General features: G+C 38.1%; 1 protein-coding gene across 4 annotated transcripts in view; it reads left to right on the top strand.

Annotated features, from left to right (window-relative positions):
- STXBP6 (syntaxin binding protein 6) overlaps positions 1 to 20,833 on the top strand; it is a 91,941-nt gene that overhangs the window by 9,171 nt on the left and 61,937 nt on the right. Inside the window, exon 2 of one of the 4 annotated variants that reach the window (XM_085580422.1) lies at positions 10,741 to 10,803. The exons of 2 other annotated variants lie outside the window; for them this stretch is intronic. The gene's annotated coding sequence lies outside the window, so the exon portion shown is untranslated. Of the gene's footprint in view, positions 1 to 10,740; positions 10,804 to 10,824; positions 11,923 to 20,833 lie in introns of those variants that run through there. One more of the 4 variants, XM_085580424.1, reaches the window with a different exon arrangement.

Genomic DNA, 20,833 nt, shown 5'->3' with positions numbered 1-20,833 from the left:
TGCATTTGAAGGCCTCTTAAAAATTTGTGAATTCATCTCACAGAGAATCTTGCCCAATGTATAACACAAACATCTTCCTTTTCCAGTTTTAACAAACTTGTTACTTAGGTTTATATAGTAAAACAGGCAGTGATGTGTATAGACTGCTTTTCTGTCTCTTTCGTGGCGCATCTGTTGTGTCTTCCTCTGTGTCTGACATAGTTTGTGCATGTACCCCACACAGAGTCTGTGCATGTCTGTGCACAGAAGGAAATGAATTTTCACAGGTGGAGCAATAAAAGCCACCCTTGTGAAGGTGTAGTGTCTGGGTGTTTCATAGGGAGCTGGTTTGGTGGCTATGAGCATTTTCTCACTTCCTGCTGCTGACAAAGCAGTAAATCCCAGATTCTTTTTCTCTATGTTCTCCCCACTATGTGGATTTATTTCATGTTCTTACAGCACAGGCTTATCTGAATTTCAGGATGTTTCCAGCTTTGACTTGAGCACTCATACTTATTTTTGCCTTTTCATTTAAAAATTTCTCCTCCTTCCCTTTTCAAAAGGGTAGCATAAGGTGAGGTTGTCTATTAAAAGGGAGTCTTGCTTTTCAGATAGTGGGGTAAATACATATTTTAGTTTGCAGTAAGAGGAAAATACTTTTCATTTCACTTAGTGAGCAGTGCTGAGTAGGGATCAGAAAAATAGAATCCAGACTGTGATATAATGTATTGTAGTTTGTTATGTTGAATAAAATTTTCTGAAAATAGAAAAGAGATACTAGAGTACTCCCAGGAAGTGCAGCAATTCCCCTACAAACGTGTCTGAGATGGGAGGAGAGTTCAGTACCACTGAAACACAGAGAGGTGCAATGAGTTTCTTCTGAGGTGTGGGAGCTATGGGAGGTATTTATCTGATTAATGAACCAGTAGCACTGGTTCAGCTGTCTTCCATGGGCAAGGATTATTTCTGTAATATGGTCTCAGCTGTGTCTAAACTCCTTCTAATCTCACTCTTTGTTTCCTGCCTTTGTAATTTTGTCTGTTTCTTCCTCATTTATCACTATTTTTTGTCATAGCAACCCTTGTATGTGATTTTAGTCATGAGGCTGTTCTCTTTCAAACCTCATTTAGCGGTCCCCAGGGACTTCTTAAGGGACTTAATAGGTGTGTATTTCCCTGTCATGCGTCAGTTTAAACATTAACTTTGGCATCTTTGGTCAAAGAAAGTTGGCTAGAGATTGATTTCCTCTATTTTCTCACCTTTCTTCATGTTCTTATATCTTCATTTAAATAATTATACTTTTCTAGTTTATCTTAGAAACTAGGTAACTTTTGGGAAGAGTAAGATGGGACCCAGATGACTGGAAAAGGAGAAGGATTGTGCCCATCTTGAAAAAGGATAGAAAGGAGGATCCTGGAAGCTACCAACTTGCCAGCCTCATGAAGGTCATGGAACAGATCCTCCTAGAAGCCATGCTAGGGCACACTGAGGACAGGAAGGTGACTTGAGACAGCCAGAACGACTTCACCCGGGGCAGGTCCTGCCTGATCAAGTGGCCTGTGTTGGAGTGACTCCATCAGTGGACAAGGGAAACTACAGATGTTGTTTATCTGGACCTTTGACAAGGTCCTCCCCAGCATCCTTCTCTTTAAATTGAAGAGAGAAGGATTTGCTGTGTGGACTGTTAAACGGGTAAGAAATTGGTTGGACAGTCCCATCCAATAGTAGTAGTCAATGGCTCAGAGTCCCAAGGGACATCGGTGACAAGTGGTGTCCCTTAGGGATCTGTAAACTGTGTTATTTATTATCTTTATAGTTGGCATAGACAGGGGGATTGAGTGCACGCTCAGCAAGTTTGCTGATGACACGGAGCTGAGGTTTGCAGATGACACCGAGCTTCAGGTTGACACACCTGAAAGATGGGATTCCATCCAGAGGGACCTGGACAAGTTCATGCATTGTGCCCATGGGAATCTCAGGAGTGTTAACAAGACCAAGTGCTGGTGCTGCAGCTGATTGGGACAACCCCCAGTACCAGCACAGGCTGGGGATGGACAGACCAGAGCAGCCCTGCCCAGAAGGACTTGGGGGTGCTGTGGGTAGAGGCTGGACATGACCCAGCCGTGTGTGCTGGAATTGGATATTCTTTAAGGCCCCTTCAACCCAAGCCATTCAATAGTTCTGCAGTTGTGTGACTTACTTTATAGTTTCCATTTCCCTATACTTTCAATTCTACTCCTCTTTTACAACTTTTCTTCTGAGTTGCATGCTTTAAATGAAACAACAAAGTTATTGATGATAAGGGATGAAAGGTAAGTGTTCTACAAATGCCACTGTGGTATGTTCTGGATCTTTCCAGATGTGTTAATACAGTCTGTGACGGGATTAAAATATTTTACACACACTGAGTAAATAATAGCTGTTATGAATAAATGCTTTTAAATTAGCAGAGCTGGATAACTTTTTTCTGAATATTTTAAAATGAAAAGCCTGAAGAAATGTAGATAGAATAAGGAAGGACCTGGAATTATGTTAGATATCTTATTAAATGGTTGCTTCTTATTCTGTTGTGGAACAAAAGAAGCTAGTGCTTTGCCAGTGCTAAAGGGTCACTGAAAAGAAAAAGACAAATTTGAAGTTGTGGGTGGTTGTTTGCCTCAGTGTGGTGCTGGCAAATCTAATATATTATGTGCAGACTATTCTGTATTTAATTAAGCTTAAAATGTGAGTAATATACATTCAAAGGCAAGATAAATGCATCTGTTATCTTTTAATCTTTCACTGAATGGAGCAATTGATTTCAGTGTAGAATTATCTGTATTACGATGTACAGGACACTGAAGGGCTGCTTCTGGTTGGCATTTTTCATTGTTCTAAAATGTCTGAGCACTTTAAGTATGGTCAGACATACTTAGTATCTATAGTATCTATATAGTACATATAGTATCTATATAGTACTTTCAATTTTCTATCGTGTTTCTTTAAAATTATTGGTTAAAGGTTATCTTTAGTATACATTATTTGTAAATTAATTACATATTTATGTATACCTGAGATCTTGCTTTTTAAGAGATGAATTTGCATCTCTGCATAACCATAAATTTTTTTTTTGTTTGTTTTTTTTTTTTTTGTTTTTTTTTGTCTTTGGCCTGAATGGACAGCTGAGAAAAAAGTTTTGGAAAGTTTATTAGCAGTAGGTCCTTGATTCCAGATGGAAATATCTCAGTTCTCTTGGGGGTCCTATGAAATTGTTCTTTTCTACAGTAATAAAATAGTCTCTCAAGTATAAATGATGCTAGAATTGTCAAGCTGAACAAGCAACTAAAACTAATGAGTTGCAAAGAATTCCAAGTATGCATCTGGCTATTAGGGCTATACCCACAGTTTTGTGATATCTTTATTTGGGAAAAATCTCTTGCTTTCTTTACTTGCTGTGCAGATGGCCATACAAATGATTGCTCTTTGAGGAAAGACTGAAACATCAGTAGGCATAGTGGATAAAAGCACAGAATGCTTAACACTCTCTTAATTTCAGAATCTTTCTTTCTTATGAGGATTTAGAAGCAGCTCTTATAATGATGTAGCTTTTGAGAAATTAGTATCCTTGTAAAAGCTAGATGAAAGCCTTTTAAGAAGTTGTAAGAACAATATTTGTACCGTGTGCTATATGCCTACACTCATGGCTCTTTTATTATAGATGTTGGTTTTTACAGAGTTGCCTGTCCTTGCAAAACTTTCTGTATTACATTTTCTTGGAGAGACAGAAGGTTCTAAAATACTCATAGATCTTGTAGTCCATAACATGTACTTTGCAAATGAAATGCTTCTTTCTTTTTTCAGCAAATGGAGTAATGTGAATCCTTTTTTGAAGAAAAAACCAAAACCCTAAGCTTCCCTGCCCTCCTTTTCCCCTTGCCCGAAGCATTTAGGGATATTAACTTTAAAAATGTAGTTGATTTTTCTTTTCATCTTTGAAAACTTTCTCACATGTAGACAGGAATAGTAAATTTTTTTAATTACTGCAATCCTGATAATATCCACTTTTTAAAAAGTGATTGGTTCTGTTGGACTTTAGAAAGCATATGAACTTGCGGAATACTAAGTTCTGCTACCTAAGTGATGAATGACCAGAGGAAAGCACATGTAGTTTCCATTTTGGGTGCACTAAGACTCTAATAAGGATATTCCTTAGTGGGTCTCTTTTTTTGAAACTTCCCTGCCTATCTGTATACATTGTGTTTCATTGGTGGCCTCGCTGTACTTGTCAGGTTGAATAAAGGCTGTAAATTTATATTCTGACCCAGTATCACCCCTGAAATGTATACTGTACATCTGCATTTTACGTAAACTCCTTATTAAAAAAAAACCCAAACAATATTTTAGTATTTCTTTTATCTACCAAGGCTTGGATTCAGACCTTTGAGTGGGTGGGCTGTTTTCCTTGAAGACTGAAACTTACATATGCAACCCTGAAAAACTGTTGTGATGGTAACATGATAGCTGATACTTACTGGGTGAGGATGAAAATGTTATTTGCAAAGTGAATGTGTGCAAAATCAAACAGGTCTGCCTTATCTTTGTGGGGTATGGGAACTTTTTGGTTCGTTTGGGTTTTTTTTTTCTTTTGTGTTTTGTTTATACTGTGTTTAATGTATTTTATTAGTGATAACATCTGCCTTATCTTTGTGGGGTATGGGAATTTTTTGGTTCGTTTGGGGTTTTTTTTGCTTCTGTCTTTTGTTTATACTGTGTTTAATGTGTTTTATTAATGATAACATCCATCATAAAATGCATGGCTGAATCCTTGCATAATGGGAAAGCTACTGAAAGAGCTCTTAAGTATAAGTAATTATCTGTGAGGCTTTACCTACCTGTCCTGAAGATCTCTCTCAGGGATTTCTCTAGTTGTTGAACATAATGAGCACAGACCATCATTAACTTTAAAGATACTTGTGTGCCTCACAGGATTCTGGGTGTCTCTTGAATGGATGACACTTACTGATTTTCTTCCTCTTGGAGGAAGACATTTCTCCTTTCTTTTAAGTCTGTCTGGTCACTGTTACACATTTGTCTTTATATAAAAAGTAGCAGGGATTCCCTTCCTTGTTTCCTTCTTTCTTATGTTTCCCATTGTTCTGGTGTTACATACTTGGATTGCCTTTCTTTTATCTTCTATTCCATCCCTTCACCAAATTTCACACAGGTATGGGTGATTAAAAAGACTGTAGTTGCATCAGGTTGCTTACTTGGGTTACAACATGATTAGTGTAAAAGCTTAATATTAAAAGAAGATGTCAAAGAAAAGTGTTAAGCAAAAATGTACAAAACCTTGATATTTAACAAGATATAGAATGCCATGCACACTTCAGTAAAGAGTACTGATCACAGAAGTGTATTAGTAACAATAATCTGGATAAGATTTTTACAATTCTAGAACAAGATCCTAGTTGATGCAAATTTGCTTAAAAACATTTTCCTTCTGACTTAGTGTACGTTTTCACACTTCTCTAGCCTTGCCACTTTTTTGTAACAGGGCTTACACCCTGAGTAAAGCCATTTTTTATTCCTTTCAGGAATGAAAAGAGCAGGGAATTGCGTTTCTGGTGAAGACAGAGCTGAGTACAAGGAAGTAAAGTACTAGATCTGAATCGTTCTTATTACAGTTGTGAAAAGGCATCAGTGGTAAATCGTTCTGTTGTACAGCAGGAAAGACAAAAGACAGTAAACATTTGCATTTGATCTTGAATTTGATTTGCATAGTTTATTTAACAAGGCTATCTGCTTTGATTGTAGAAGAGCAGGAATTGTTGGTGATAAAGTGAGCAATTTGAGTTTCCTTTTATGCCTTTCCTCTGGTGTTTGCACCTGGGGCTTTCTGGGTGTCAGATGCCTTGAAGCAGTTAATATATCCGCAAAAGCTAGAAGGGTACTGCGCACATTTGAATGCTTAGCAAACATATGTACATTATTTTAGGAAACCTGACAGGTCATAGGGTAAACTTAAAAGTCACCAAATGTGCTGGTACATAGAAAACACATCTCCTCAGTGTGAATGCAGCTGTACTGCCCTCCTGACTACTGGGCGATAAGATCTTGGGAAGGGTGAGTTCTGACAGAAGGCAGAGAAAACCTGGTGATGTTTGAAGGACCTAGTTCTTTCTGTGCGTGAAGTGCAGTTAGCATCATCTTTGCAGCACAAGGGAAGAGAAAATGAGGTAACCTTCTTCTCAGAGCTTCAGAGGCCAGCCACACTGACTGGGTTTGAAAGCACTGCATGAAAACTTTGTCATTTTGTGTCCCTGCAATAATAAAGCCTGGGAATAGGCCTGAAGGCTATGGTTAATATCTTTGGGTGTTGGCAAATTGCAAATGAAAAAAGATTACATGGGCTTGAAGGGAAGATGAAATTCATCTTCTTTCATTGTCAATTTCATCTTTCATCTTCATTCATTGTCAATTACAGCAGAAATAGCCAGAATAACATGTTAATTTCAAGTAGACTGTTCAGTGTAGATTTAAAAACCCTGAAATACATAGAATCACATTTGTTCATTAAAGTTGGGTAACTTCAAGCAAATTGGGAATGTTGTTATCCCTTTCACCTACACGCCTCTTCACATTTTGCAATTATATTGGGATTGTACCACCAATTTCTGTCATGTGTGATTGCAGTGTTTAGGTTTCTGCCTCTCTTTAAATAAATGACATCATTCCTATTTTCATTGAAAATGTGTTGAATAATAACAATGAGGGCATTTTGTTAAAGCTGTAAAACTGTCCTAGATTTCTCTCTCATCAAAAAATTGTTCTTCAAACAAAACTGAAATATTCCCAAAATGTAGTCTATCAATATATGTGAACTAGAAGATATAAGCTCAAAGATCAGGCACAAAGTAGTGTAAGCACTTACTGAAACTAAGTTTATGTAAAAAGTGGTAGTAGGTAATTTCTTTTTATGTCTTCTTTGGGAAACACACTCAAAAAGCTAATAAAAGCAGGGTTGTGTGGATCAGAACTGGTAATATTCCACCGTTATGGCATTCAGATCCAGCATTTTGCTTCCAATTCCTTTTCTTCTGTATCACCTGCATAGTACTGCCCACTCCTCCCACCCAAAAAAATACATACTGGAGATGCATAAATTGGGAAATGATTTTGTCTCCTGTAACCAGCTAAGTTCATTATCACTTCTTTGTATTCAGGTTGTGGTATGAAATTTGCAGATTTAAATTGCTCAAGGCATTCTTCAAAACTATATCGAAACCTGACAGGAGTTACAACTCGATGGAATTGAAGGAGAGGTGTTGAACAGAATGTAGTACTGTGGTGAAAAAATAATTATATGCCTACATTATCATAATAATTTTAAAGGATCTTGGGGCTGATTTAGCATAGAGACAAACATCTTTTTCTTAAACTGTATAATCAGAGGAAACACTGCAGTAAGAGACAGACAGTTCCTGCCAGACACTAGAATTAGAACTATATTGATAAAGTTAGTTGGGATTATTTTTTTTCTTTCTAAGGTGGAGGTGGCAATTCCTCTCTTAGAATATGATTTCTGAGATCTTCTGTTAATGTGTGTCAAGTGTGACTGCCAGAAAATGGTTTTCTAAAAATGCAATCTCTTAAGTCAACCAAATGCTTCATTGCCAGCAGTTTCTTTTAATCCACAAGTCAGTAGGCATCAGTCTTGTTTAGTGATTTGAGTTCTAAAAGAAGAACACTGATGTCACACTGAAGCTTGCTTAATGCCAGTGGTGGCTGCCTAATACATATTATTTCTGTGAGATGTTCTAAATTCTAGACTTCACTGGTAGTACAGATACTTTACATCATTTTATGGAAAAATAAATGGGTGCTCTTCTGGATACTCTTTCCTGCATTATTTTCCATGTTCAAGATTCAGAGTGACCGAAGAAGGTCCTTTTTGCCTACCATTTTCCACCAGTGGGCACAGCAATGTTTGTAGATATTTCTAATTTAGCAAAACAAGTTTACGAAGGTAATCAAAGAAAGGTCATTTTGAAATAGAGCAGGAAGAGAAAGGGAGCCTTCCCCTATGGATACTCTCCCTGTAGTCAGGTGAGAATGGTTTGGAAACCTGACCTTTGCATATGGGTTTGCTTCTTTCTTTTTAGCTTTTTTTCCTTGTTGGTTTAATAGAATGGGTATACTGGACATAAACACATGTTAACCCCTTTGTTATAGTATGTGAGGTGCTGTCTCTGAACTAAAATGGGAAGAGGGAACGTTATGTGGGACAGCAGGATACAACTTATAAATGTGAGTTTTCAAATCTAGTGCTTTATTTCAGTGTACTTTGCATCTGTTTGTGTACTTGGCAGACAATTACGACTCTTTACTTTAGGATTGACCATTCAATTGGTGTTTTTTTTTGTTTTTTGTTTTTTGTTTTTTTTTTTGTGTGTGTGTTTTGGAGCATTTTGTATTATTAGACCACCTAAAATGTAACAGTTTGTCAGTGAAGTTGATAATATCTTTTGCTGCTTTGGCTTGAAGGAAGAGCTGTGCTCTCTGCTCATTGATAACCTCTTTGCTTTGTATGATTGTGCTAGAAGGTGGAAACTGGCATCTTGCTTTTTCGTACTGTTTAAGGATGCCTTGTAGTTAATATCATTTGCTGTTCTTCAAGGTAACTAATTTACATGTGCAGTAATTCAAAGGAAACTAAAAGGAAGTTACATGGCATTTCTCTTTTGGTCGTGCTTGGTAAGCATGTTTCATCATCCCAGAAATTCTGTTCAGTCAAAACCTAATTTTGGAAAAGTTAAAAAACTGTTTCTGTCTGGAACTTGCTTGATACAAAGCAAGCAATTAAGCTTTCTGCCTAAAGACTTGTAATTCATAATTTGAGAAAATTAATAACTATAAGGGAAAACTCAATAGGAATTGTAATCTTAGGTTTTTCATTTGATTTCAACTGTCACTAAGACTTGACTGGTTTCATTTCTTCACCTAACCTCTTTTTATGAATATGCTCTAGGTTTCTAGTTTCCTTCTCCTTTGGGAATGCTTGATGGCTGTCATTGTGGATTTTTATTTGAGTGAAAATGACAACTTAAGTATAAGTGACAGTTTTCAAATCCACTTTTAAATAGATATGAATTTTCCAAATTCCTTGTAAATTATATCAAACCCCTTGCAGTGCTTTTAATGGCTGTGTGGGATCTCTTCATCAGGTGGAAAGGATAAAACACTTGTCAGGATCATCATTTATCCTTTGCCCATTGTACTGTCTGTGGTTTTCTGCAAAAGTGCTGAGCTATCCCAGCATGGATGCATGTGACTGTTGCATACTTTTACCTTGTGCATAAGCCCTGCAGCTACCTCATGCTTATGTGTCACAAGCACAGGCATGAACCTGGTGTGTAACAAGGAATGCTCAAGTAAGACAGGAATGCTTGGCAGAGCACTGTAATTAAGCATGGCTCAAACAGGACATGTCCGTCTGCCGACTATGAGCTGTATATTCTGCAACCAAAATGTCCAAGTAAGTGCTCATCCTTTGCATGGACAGATTTTTGGCATTTTTGATCTGTCAGTTCCTAAATGACAGGATTATCATGTGCTAAATAGAAAGCTCTTCCTTTTTTCAGTTTTAAATTTGAATTTTGAAGATATAAATCTGTATTTCTTCTGATGCTGTTCAAACTAATTTTATCCATCAAGACAGGGACAATAGTTTCTGATTTTGAAATGTCAAATTGCTAGTTTCATTACTACTTTTTAGTGCATTTATTAACTCTGTCAGTGCTTGTGAGTTTGAAGTATTATGCAGATGCAGCTGAGGTATAAATTGTAGAAATTACATTAGTAGTAAGTTAGACTAAAGGCTATTAAAACAAGCCAAGAAATTGCTTGTTCCATTTATTTATTCATTTATTTATATCTTTTATGCTTAAAGTGGGTTTCCTTTGACTTAGACAGATGTAGCTGCAGCTAGTTCTCTGTTCTTTCTAAGGCCTGCTTTCCCAGCTTTCTGAAAATTTTCTTACCTTTACTGTTTCCCACAGGAGGTTACCTTGAGTTGGTGTTAACTGCTTAGAGAAATATCAGTTGTAAATAATATATGTTTGAGTTACCCCCATTAGGGACTGGATCTTTTGAAATGCTTTTGAAATCTATTTTCTGAGTTTCAGTAGCGTTAAAACTTCTTTCTGAACAAAAACTTCCTCATTCTTCTGTCACCAGAAATAAGTTGATCCATTGTTTTTGGTGTTCTACTATGAGTAAGTCTTAACTGAAATTTTGCCCATCATTGGTACCTGTTTATTTAGATTTTATTGATATTTTTTGCTTTGCATTTCAAAATGTTATCTCCTTATGCAACAGAGAATGCTGTAAAAAATCTAAGTGGGTATAAGAGGAAAAACCTTTGGAAAATAAGCCTTTGAAATTCAGCAAGGTTTATTTTGAAATATTACTTCAAAACTGTTCAGGGAGAAGTTGCAGTCTTATTTTTTTTATATACCCAGCATTTTGAAAGATAGAATTATTGAGGCTTGTACCCTAGTGTCTTACTGATAATTACATATTCTAGTGAAACTAGAACATCTGTGAAACTGCTTTTACTTTTTTTGAACTACTGCACAAATTGCTCAAAAATCTGATTTTAAGTGTTAATTCCACTGTTATGTATATGCAATAGCAATGCTAACTATTTGAACTTTTTTCTTTCTGTTTAGATGTGGTTATAGGTTCAAGGATTTATTTTCTGTTCTAATTTCAAATTTACAGACTTTCTTAAATTCAGATGACTGCCTATTGGTGGCCCATATGGAACAGGAGCCAGTCTTAACTGTGAGCGAGACCATTTTGTGCATAATTCTCCTTTTTGCTTTGCTCTATTTATCATTTTACTAGAATTGGATTATGCTCCCAGGATGTTGCTAAATGTTGATGAGTTGTAATCTGAGCACTATTATGCATGAACTGTTGTATTTGAATAACCAGGAATTTTTATTGACATATAAAGGATGTATTTGTCTCTCTAATTATCATACTGTTGTTGAAGTGGTTATCTTGTTATCTTGACTTAGAGTGGAAGAACTGGCAAGGCTTGCAGCTCCTTTGCCTCCTATCAAATTTGGGTTTCTTGCCAGTGTCACTGAAGCAATTTTTAATGTGCTTTTATTAGACTGGAGTTGCTTGTGTCATTTTTCTTTTCTACTAAGTCTCAGCTCAGAGTTTGTCATTAGTTACTTTGGCTCTGTGCATTGAGGCTTGCCTACAGGAGGTGTGGTGACTAAGGGAGATTCTGCAGCCTTTTTAGGCCATCGTCAAATCAGGCTGCTGCTGTCATTCTGCAGAAGCTTTGCAGCCCTCCCTCTGAAGATCTCCATCTGCAGTTTTGCAGTCCTTGCTGCCCTTGCTAACCACATATAAGCAGAAAGTTTTTGATTCAGTAGTATAGCTTTTCAGATGCATGTTGTCTTCATTCCCACTGCTGAGCTGGGCAGTCTCTTGCGTAATTACCTTTTATTTGAAGAAGAAATAGCTCCAGCTGGCTACTGCTGCTGCATTACTATGTGCAGGCAATGATTAGGTGTTCTGACTTTCCTTCCTTGTGCTTCTCTACTCTCAACACTTTGCCTGTCCTTTGCTGGTACCTTCTGCAGTAGTGTCTCTCATGATCTGCCATCCATTACTTCTAAAAGAGAGTAAAAACAAGTTTTGTTTGCTTGATGCCTTTGTTTTCCCTTCCCATGTACTTACGAACCTGGAGTAACTGCAGAAGGCGTGAGTAAGCCCAGGCTTTGGATCCTGTTTGCCGCCTAGTGCGTTTGCTCAAGCTGCTGCTGGCGTTCCTTGTGCAAACAGCCGCTGGTGGTTTTAAGCTGATCTTTGGTTTCTCACGTTGGTTGAACCTGCCCAGGTGCCCTGTGAGTGGAGGTTCCCTGTGGCCGTGGCACCAGCATGGTGAGGTCCAGCCTGTCGGGTGGCCTCGGCCTGGGCGTGGGACACCTCGCTGGGGATGCGGTGGAGCCAGGCTGGGCTGCCAGCCCACCGGCAGCTGGGCTGGGTCACCGGCAGCTCTGCTGGGCAGAGCTGTGCTCACTCAGGGCTGTCGGGCTGGCGCTGGGTCACAGGCAGCTCTGCTGGGCAGAGCTGTGCTCACTCAGGGCTGTCGGGCTGGGGCTGGGTCACAGGCAGCTCTGCTGGGCAGAGCTGTGCTCACTCAGGGCTGTCGGGCTGGCGCTGGGTCACAGGCAGCTCTGCTGGGCACAGCTGTGCTCACTCAGGGCTGGCGGGCTGGGTCACAGGCAGCTCTGCTGGGCACAGCTGTGCTCACTCAGGGCTGTCGGGCTGGGTCGCAGGCAGCTCTGCTGGGCAGAGCTGTGCTCACTCAGGGCTGGCGGGCTGGGTCACAGGCAGCTCTGCTGGGCAGAGCTGTGCTCACTCAGGGCTGGCGGGCTGGGTCACAGGCAGCTCTGCTGGGCAGAGCTGTGCTCACTCAGGGCTGTCGGGCTGGGGCTGGGTCACAGGCAGCTCTGCTGGGCAGAGCTGTGCTCACTCAGGGCTGTCGGGCTGGGGCTGGGTCACAGGCAGCTCTGCTGGGCAGAGCTGTGCTCACTCAGGGCTGTCGGGCTGGGTCACAGGCAGCTCTGCTGGGCAGAGCTGTGCTCACTCAGGGCTGGCGGGCTGGGTCGCAGGCAGCTCTGCTGGGCACAGCTGTGCTCACTCAGGGCTGTCGGGCTGGGTCACACACAGCTCTGCTGGGCAGAGCTGTGCTCACTCAGGGCTGTCGGGCTGGCCGGGGCCAGGCTGGGACGTGGGACTGGCTTGGTGGGGCCTGTGCCCGCCTGGGGGGAGCTGGACACAGGCCCTGTAGAGAAGAGTAATGCAGGAATATGACTGCCATGATTTATCTTTGCATACAAAGTAAAGCCTGAGTGTTTTTTGTGTTTTTTTTTGTTTTGAGCAGGACATACTGAAGGAATTAATTCATAAACAAAACATCTGTCTCTCCAGCAGTTTTTTTACTGGGATTGGAATGAGTCATGGGTTTGGGAACTGTGCTGGTCTCAGCACAATGAGATCACCAGACGACTTAAGGATTTTCACTGTGCTTTCCAGAAAGAAAAAAATATGTTGTGAAGTTAGTAAAACCTACCCTCCTTTTACACTTGCACATGGGCACCTACTTTTATGCTTTTATGATATTGGGAACTGCCTTCTAGGAGAGCAGCTTCCTCTTATTCTCCAATAAATGCATTAAAGGGACTTGGACAAGACTTTCTATACTAGTAAAAGTTAACAATCTGAATGAGATGAGAGAATTAAAAATGTCAGGGGCGGTAAAGAGCAGTGTGTTGTTGCCAATTCAGTTTTGGCCTAAACTAACATATGGGTAAATACCATTATTGAGGGAAAAAACATTGAGTTATCTGACTAAAAGTAGTCCAGAAGTGTTTCAAACAAAATAAGATTTTAACTGTAAATTACTTGAAAAACTGTATTATGGCACTAAGAGATGGAAAATAGTAATTGAAAATTAAGCTGTGTTCCTCTGCACTTCCCTTTTCTGAGGTTTTATTTATGAAATGTTAGTTTATTTATCTGAGTTATGATTTGCTTACAAGAAGAAATTGAAATGACTCAGCGCTTTGACTGCTGCTCAGTCAAGTTGAATTGACTCAGTTAATTCCTTCTAACTTTTGTAGGAGTTGTAGCAGATTTTTTGGTACTGTCTAGCAAGACTATTGTATCTGTATTCTCTAGATTTGGTTCTGTAGTTGTTAAGGTGAAAACAGTCAGTAATTTTCTTGGCAGAAATGCTTGCAGTCATGTTAGCACAATCACCTTGCACTTGAACTTTCCTTCCTGAAACTTCATAAAATTCTATAAATTTGATTTTTATAGAAACTGATCCAGTCTCAGGCCCTTAAGAGAATCTAATATTATACCTTAGCTGCTGGATCCTGCATTTGTGATATTTTATTACCATGGTGATCAGTGGCTCTGTCTCCATGTCTCTTGGATATATTCTCACTCTGAGATTCTCTATCTGACAATCTCATTAAGCAGTGGGCTCCTGTGCTCCATTCATTAGTAAAAGGCCCTTGCATAGTTTTTTTTTTTCCTCTTTAGAGTGGGAGTTTTAATTTCCAAAGTTTATTTTATATATGTTAATATGTTTTAGATGCATAGACATTGAGGAAGAAGGCTTATCCTAAGGCTTTTGGAGCCTGAACCATTGTTTTTATCCTTGGCAAGGCTATTTTGGCACAAGAGTGAATTGCTTCCCATGTCTTTCTGAGTCTTATCTAGCCAGCCCCTGGCATAGCTGTAGTCCAGTGTGGTAAAGCCCAGTCCTGTATTTCACCACACACATTCACACTCCATAGTATGGCCTGTGAGGACCACCTTCAGTGCTGCTGAGTGGAGAGGCTTGGCTTCCACTAGCACAGGAGTTTCTGCAATAAAAGAAACATCTTCCTCAGTGCATGAGAGGAGACTTGTGGAGGCTGAACAAAATGACAAGATGTGTACTTCCAGCGCAATGTATTTCTCTTCTGATATCATCATAGTGTTTTGAGAAGTGGGGCTTTATTCCTGCCCTTTTTATCATAACATATGTTATTTCTGTTATTTCATAAGTTATTATAAATAACTTATTTATGTTATTAGTTTGTTTCTTCTGCTAAAGTTTGGGTCCTTTCTGCTCTCTGCTAGGAGATGACTATGTTATGTGGGTAAAAGAAGTTTTACCCTTTTGTCTGGAATGCAAAGATATCTTTGTTAATCTCTTGTGGTAAAGTAGTTTGTTACTGTGTCATTTGCCAAATGCTTCTAAATCACGGGTGTCTTGTGGAGTTATACTTGATTTTTACTGTTATTTCAACAGATATTCTGTGTCTCATTCCTTCTTCACTAGAAGTTGGGATTACTCTGAAGTTTCTTGGCTGTACCCATATTGTTTTTACAAACATATATTTGTTTTACCTACATCTTACCTTCCTTGTACCTGTGCTCATGGTGCCTATCTGGATGGCTAGTGCTTTAAGGCAGATGTAGTGAGCTTTTTGTTTATTATGTACTTAATGTTGGCAAAGTGCTATTTTCACTGTGGATCAACAAGCCACAGAAATAAGCCTTAATGTTAATTTCTCATGTTGTTTGTCTTAATAAGTTCTTATATACCTTAAACATGTGAGCATATTTTAGGTGTTGGAAGTTGTAAATGTGTATTGTGAATTATGCCACCTGTGAGTGTTCTTAAGGTTCTTTGCCTGTTATGTTAGCTATTATGAAATGACTATGTTTCAAGTAAATTGTTAGAGTGATTAAGTCTAATGAATGGCCAAGTATCAGGTTATAAAGTCATGTTTATTTACCTACTGACTGTGTGAAAAGTAAAGGGTAAAGTGAAGCTTAATTGAATCCTTCATGTTATTAGATTAACCATTCTCTTCAATGTAGCTGATTTCTATATGGGTGATTTTGAGAAGTACAAGTCTGGAGATAGTGCTACTGATAACTTCTATGAATTTTATGGGTTTTGTTGCTACAATGTCTGCAAAATACATGAAAGGAAAAACCTATAGCAAAAACACCACTTGATTTAACATAAGATGTACTTACAAAATTTTCTGCATGCTGTATGTAAGCAGTTAATTACTGAATGATGGAATTGCTTTTAACTACATATGTTGATTGTTGGATTACAAAGGCAAAGTAGTTTAATAGTTTTTAATTAAGGTGTTAGGATTAGTAGAGGTTATGGGTCCTGTTGAGTAAAGAAAGAAAAAGATAAAAACTGTGCAGAGGAATCTATAAGTTCATTGTAACAGGACATATCATTGTCTCTGAAATGAGTTCAGGATTAAAAAATGATGAAGTTTAAGAATGTAATTTTAGGGCTTGGTTCTAAAGGAATGTGCAGAGATGAGGGTAAGGTTTGAATAATGAATTAACCTAGTGAACTGTAGATTACTGCCAAGAGTGTAGTGCATATTCCTCCCACAGTCTCACTGTTTTGATACTAATGTAAAGCAGCTGCAAATTTTAGTATAGGTTGAGTGTTCTAAGAAATCAGGAAAATACTGGGAGATTAAGGATATTGAGCACTTCATTTGGCAAAATCCCACATTTTATCTGGCATAAGCCAGATTTATTCTCTGTGAAACAGTATTCCTGTCTGTAACTGGAAATTTCTGTCCTTGAGCAATTGTATGAGTTGCTACTATTACGTAGTGGTGGTTAAGTTTTGCACAAGAGGAGGATTTTCAAAAGGCTGTTTATGGCAGAAAAATAATGATTTGAGAGAAACACATCTGTATCTACATGGATTTGTTTTCTAGGCTGCACACCACAACCAGGGCTGCATGGTTGTCAGTTTTCCTTTACCTTGTATTCAGATGTCTTAGTTAAAGATGGAATATATTTCTTCCCATTGTTGGTGCAGATTGTACCTGTGGAATAAAAATCTTAATTCTATATGGAATACATGCTTGTTCTTTTGGTTGGATGCCATTTTATCTAGGGGTGTGGCCATGTAAAATATGATGTGGGTTGTATGAAGTTGATTTTGGCACAGAATTGTTGCAGAGGATTTGTTTCTGTGAACATTGTCAGTTACTATACCTACGAATCTGATAGGGAAAAATTAAAAATGCCACTCAATTTTAAAATGTGTATTTATCAAACAAGTGTGCACTTGGTGGTAAAATTACTTTTACATAAGCCTGTGAAGATATACTAAGAGATTGTTATTTCAGGGTCCATAGCTATGCCTGCTCTTTAGAGACAGCATAAATCATTAATTACAAAGTTGTGGTTGACATTTAAGTTGGAAGGGTGTGTGATACATTGATTGAGCTGGTGTCTTTTGGGCTTTGTTTAAAGGAAGACATACATTGTATATTTTGGTTTGTATATATATGTTTTTTGTTATTTAGTTTGTTTATTTTTTTTTAAACAGCCCTCTTACTTTGACGTGTGAAATGGGTAGATGCCTGCTGCCTGTAAGTCGAAGTGCTATGTGCAATAAGCATGGAACCACTCCTAAATATGTGAAGTGAATGATACAGGGGGTTTGTGTTATATTGTCTTGCTGCATCCCCATTCCCTGGACAGGATGCTTCTTAACAAATGTAGGTGTTACCCCTTAGTCCACCTTCTCATACCCTCTTGTTGCATTGTCTTAGTTTCAGGCATGCAAAGCAGACCTGATTATCCTAATGTTTTCACTTTAAATAAAGGCATTCCAGTCTCCTCCTTGACAAAATATAAAAAGACATAATAGAAATAGAGAAGGATGTTGTTTTTTTTTTGCCTGGGCTATCTAGGTTACCATAGTTCTTTCATCCTTCACTGTGTTGTTATACTATTGTTCTCAGAATTTAATGTAGAACTGCAAAATGTCACTATGTGTTTTACAGGTATCCTATACATTGATTAATACCACGCTGATCTGTAAGAGATACTAATCTAAAACTTAATGGTTTGTCCAGATCCATAAAGCTGCTGAAATCTTCTCCTACCTCAAGGAGTTCCTACTTATTTCCTGCAAGGAGTGAAGAGGGAAAATGGTATTTTAGTTATATTTTTATTTTGAAAGAAGACTCTTGTTCCTAAGCAGCTATCTCGACAAAATTTCTGCATTACCATCTCCATGTTTGATGGAAATTTTCTAGGTATTAAAATAAAATAATTCTGCCACTTATCACTGATTGGAAATTACTATGAAAATAATTAAGGAGGACTTGAGAGGAAAGAAGAAAAGCCAGTAGTTTCCTTTCTAAGTTTTTCCTCAGCTTTCTCTGAGACTGAACAGGTCAGTCCTTAAAAAAACCCAACCAACCAAAAACAAAAGCCCCCCCAAAAAATCAAAAGACACCCAAAACCCCTCCACAAAACCACAGAAATTTTGAATGTACAAGGTTTGCAGTCATTGTTTTCTTAACTCAATTCTGTCAGGAGAACAGAGCTAAGCTATTAAATGTAGTGGGGGCTAAAAGCCGTGGATTACATTTTTAATAATTTCTGAGATGATAATGTCCCATGAACAAAACACTGGATAAGGCCATTTTATTTTTGTTTGTAATTTCTTAAATTTGCAGAGCACTCTGCAATTTTGCAAGCTTTGTTGAACTCACCCATTTTGAAGTGAGTGATGCTTGTAATTGCTGGAAGATTCTTGGAAAGAAGTATGCAGCATGTCAGAAATGTGTTCAGGTTGTGTTATTTGCCAAAAAGAGAATTATTTATTTAACTGCTGCAAAGTATCATTACACTGCTAACAGATGGTTTACTACTTTTACATAGTGCTTGTTTTCCTTCAAGAAAAACACTCATGTAGTAGTTTATAGAGGTGTGTCTGCTCTTAGAGATTTTAATATCCCCAGAACCACATGTATTTCATTCTTAAAAGCATTATGAATTTTGCTAGTAAATTTTTCTCATAGGCATTTGGAGTGATTTAAACAAACCACTGTTTATACTCACTGAGGAATGTTGATTCACCTTAAATGGATTAAATAAAATGCTTTAACACCTTGATGTTATGTTTTATTGTCTCGTCCCAATGTATTACTATGTTTTTGTACTTTTCACCAGTATTAAAGTAATATAAAGGAACCTTTTTTTTTCTGGTGTGGGTGTTGCAGGTTGCAGTTTAGAAAATTGAAAATATATAGCCTGAAAGGGCCTGACTTTGTTCCCTCCTTCTCTTTGGGGATATTTAATTTAATGGATGACTGCAACTTGTACCAATATCAGTTATGTGAGGAGGAATGGAAATGGAACTGGGAGGATTTGTAAAACCTGATTTCAGAATGTACTGAATTATACTAGTTGGAGAAAGCAAGTGGTAGGAGTACTTTGTGCCTGCCAGCTGTTAGTTCAGACAAATTTGTGGGGTTTTATATTTTCTTTCTTCAAAACACCTTCAGCTGATGCTATAGGAATAACCTGTCTCTCTGGCAACGTGTATACTAAATTATGCATACATTTAATGTATTTTTTCAATTATCAGTACATAATAAGTCAGAATCTGGTTCCTGTGAGATGTCTTGATAGAGTAGGTGATGTGAGTTAGTGTGTTGGGTGCTATACTGCAGAAATAGCATTGCATCATGCATTTTGTATATTTCTATAGACAACAGTTCTGATAGCTGTGTAACAGAGCCAGATTTTTACCTGATTTTTGATACTCCACTGTTTCAGCCAACAAATAATGGAATCAGTATACCAAGAAAATTTATACTATATTGGGCCCCATTTTTTCTAGGAGCCCCATATTAACTCCTGTTTTAGCACTTTTTAGTAAGTTTGGTTCTTCATAGCCAGTTTTGATTTTGAAAAATTTTGTCTAGATTGGCTCCATGCCATGTCTTTAGTCAGTGGATTCAAAATTTGATGAAAGTACATGACATTTTGCATTCCCTCTTTAAAGCATAATTTAATGATCCTTGTAAACTAACACTGCTGGGGGCCCTAATCTTATCACTTGCACTTCATTCCCCATGTGCTGACACACAGCTGTGGAGTGCACTGTATCAGGGAGCTTGATCTGGGTAAAATCAAAAGTAATCACTGTTTTTTTGAAGATAGTTTAAAACTGGATTAATTCTCATCTAGTTCAGTGCACTACCACAGAAGCATTTATGCTGTCATAAGGAAGAGAAGTACAAAATGAAATCAATAATTTCTGCCAGTACAAGTGCTCGAGGTGGTCATAAGTTAAATGAGAAGCAACACAAACTACTGAAAGAAACTGTGCATGTTCTTAACTACAGTCCTCTCAACTAGTTCCCCTTTCCTTGAGGAACATGGCTGCTCCTCACCAGTATCATTTAATTTCTTATTTTTAGTGATTTTTCTTTGCCAAAATATGGACAAGCAATTGAATAAGCAATAATAGCTCAAGTGCAACTTCAGAACAGTTGATTCGGTTTGTGATAAAGTATTAGGCCATGTGAATAAGTTGGAACTGCTTTAATGGTGCTTCTGATGCTGTCTCGTAATATTAGTCACACTGGATAAACTAAGGAAATTAGGTTCACATGAAAATAGCATAAGATGTAGAAAACCAGAAATCATTTAGAAGTGTATTCTAAAGAGTTGGTATCTTTCTAGTTCTTACTGGAATATTGAAAGGAAGCTTTGTTAGGTCTCAAACAATTTTAACTGTCCAAAGTGGTGGCACACAGAATGTACCTCCTGACTTTTGGTGCGTGTTAATCTAGAGAACTGCAAGTGTTAAAAGATAAAATTGGCCTGTAAAACTATTGTACAGTAGGAGAAATAGCCTTAAAGCAATAAGTACAAAAATCCCCTGTTAAGTTGGAATAATTAGTTATTCAGATGTAAAATGTCTTTTTTTTTTCTTCCCCACAAAAATTGAAGAACATGGTAGATGTTGAACTGAAGCTCTTGTGTTTTGCTGACTATGTATGGCAGTAGCTGTATAAGGAGTTATAGAAGTCCTTATACTCCTTATAGAAGTCTGTAGATCTTGAGTTGGTAGGGGCCCAGAAGGGTTACTAAGTTCAACTTCTTGCTCCTCACAGAACTACCTAAAACTAAACCATATCATAAGGGCATTGTCCAGATGTTCCTTGAACTCTGACAGGCTTGGTGAGGTGACCACTTACTTGGTGAGCCTGTTCCAAAGACTGGACAAATACTTCTTTCAGTTGACTCTTTTGCCATCAATTAAACTGTGAGTCCAGACTTGAGGATTGCATTGCAGAAAAGATGTAGGCTAGTGGGAAAAAGTCTAGGGAGGTGAGGTGTTTGGAGGAAGAAAACTGTGAGGAATGGCAGAAGAAACTGTGACAGTCCCTCCTGCAAATGAAAGTCTAAGGTTGGGTGTAATGACTGG

The sequence above is a fragment of the Lonchura striata genome, chromosome 5, assembly GCF_050655825.1.
Source record: "Lonchura striata isolate lonStrDom1 chromosome 5, ASM5065582v1, whole genome shotgun sequence".
Lineage (NCBI taxonomy): Eukaryota > Metazoa > Chordata > Aves > Passeriformes > Estrildidae > Lonchura > Lonchura striata.
Note: the sequence above shows the minus strand (reverse complement) of the source record. Positions and strands in the feature narration are given on the sequence as shown.